Raw genomic sequence first — 1,565 nt, 5'->3', positions numbered from 1 at the left:
CCGGGCTGAGATGCAGCATCCGCGGTCGACCCTCCGCGAGCTACCCCGCCGAATCGAAAATTGCATTTTCTGTACGGGGGGATTGGCGGAGTGCCCGGAGATTTTCGGGAACACGTTTTTCAGAGACACTTAGAAAAAGTTTTGGTATGTTGGTCACTTCGTGCATTGTCCTTAAGTGGTGCCACAATGGGCTCGAAGGCAATATAATACTTAAGGTTGAAGGCACTAAAATAGACGGGAAGGCAGCACCGTCAAGAGTTTGGGCAAGAAGGGCCAAGTGTACATGCTCGGAAGCTATGAAAGAAGGGCGAGGCTTCGGGCTAAAATATACCATGCTCTCATTCGTCTGAGTTGTCCTGAAATCGTCGTTCCTGGATCGATCGTGCTTGTCGTGTTCGTGCCGTATGGAGAGGCCCGGCGGCCCAGCGGAGACGCTGGTGTTTCAGGCTTGGGACAGACTCCACCACGCGGCCCTCTGTCGGTTACCCCTAACTGCTCAGAGGGAACACGACCAGGGCTTTTATCCCCCCCACCAGTTTGGGAAGAGACCTTCTCCGCAGCAATTGACGGTTCAGACGAGGGGGTGACTGGGATCTTCCTCCGCAGCAGTTGACGGTCTTGCGGCTGGAGATCCGTCTTTGGAGTAGCCCCTGCATGGGTTTTGTTTGGCGGCAGAGCACCTCAGGGAGGAGGGAGGTACTTTGTGCGCCCGGCGGTGGTTCCTTCGGCCGGCCTCAGGGCGTTCCACCCACCGCCGAATCTCTGTGGGCCTCGGGAGTTTGCGGAGCCCGGACGCTCCAGGTGTTGGATCATGGCCTAACCAAGGACGGGGCGAGATGACCTCCGGGGTCTCGCTGGCCAAGAGAGAGGGCTTCTCAAGCAAACAAACCTCGCACCCCGCGAGGGTGGCAGACCGGTGCGTACGTGGGCCCAGGGCGCGTGCGCTGCCTGCCGAGCTGGAGGCGAAAAAGAGTCTGACCACACACACCAAAGAAGTGTCACGAGCTGAAACCGGCACAGGGCTCCCTAGGTCGGCAGGGGAGACCACGTGCACGGCCGTTTTCCAATCCCCCTCGGCAGGCGACCGGGGCTGGGCAGAGTGCAGAGAGCGGGCAAGCTGCCACGCCGGCGGGCGGACAGGCGTGTGCAGGTGCAGAAGGCCGCTGGGGTCTCTCGCGTGTCTCTCTGCGTCGGTGAGCGCGACGACCGTGTCAGTCTGTTTGAGCCACCTGGACGGCACGGGCTGCTGCCAATGTACGCTCACTCGCTTCACTTTACTCAACCCTCTCCCCCTGCGTGGTCCCGTTGATCATAGACGGGCGTCACGTCCTCGCCCGGTTCCCTGTTTGGTTCGTCGCGCTGCTTCTCGTCCCTCGGCGTCGCTTGCTTGTGATGTCGGGTTCGCTTCGGGAGTGTGGTGGTGGGTGTGGTGGTCGGCGATCGCGGTGATGGCCCTGCCCCAGATGAATGGTTTGCAGTCCTGACGCGTCGTGGCTGATCCCGACGTGGCCGAGTGCGCCGCGGGTTGGCTCTCGCGCCACCTCCTCCCTCCACGCTGGCCATGC

The sequence above is a fragment of the Narcine bancroftii genome, unplaced genomic scaffold (assembly GCF_036971445.1).
Source record: "Narcine bancroftii isolate sNarBan1 unplaced genomic scaffold, sNarBan1.hap1 Scaffold_226, whole genome shotgun sequence".
Classification (NCBI taxonomy): Eukaryota; Metazoa; Chordata; class Chondrichthyes; order Torpediniformes; family Narcinidae; genus Narcine; species Narcine bancroftii.
Note: the sequence above shows the minus strand (reverse complement) of the source record.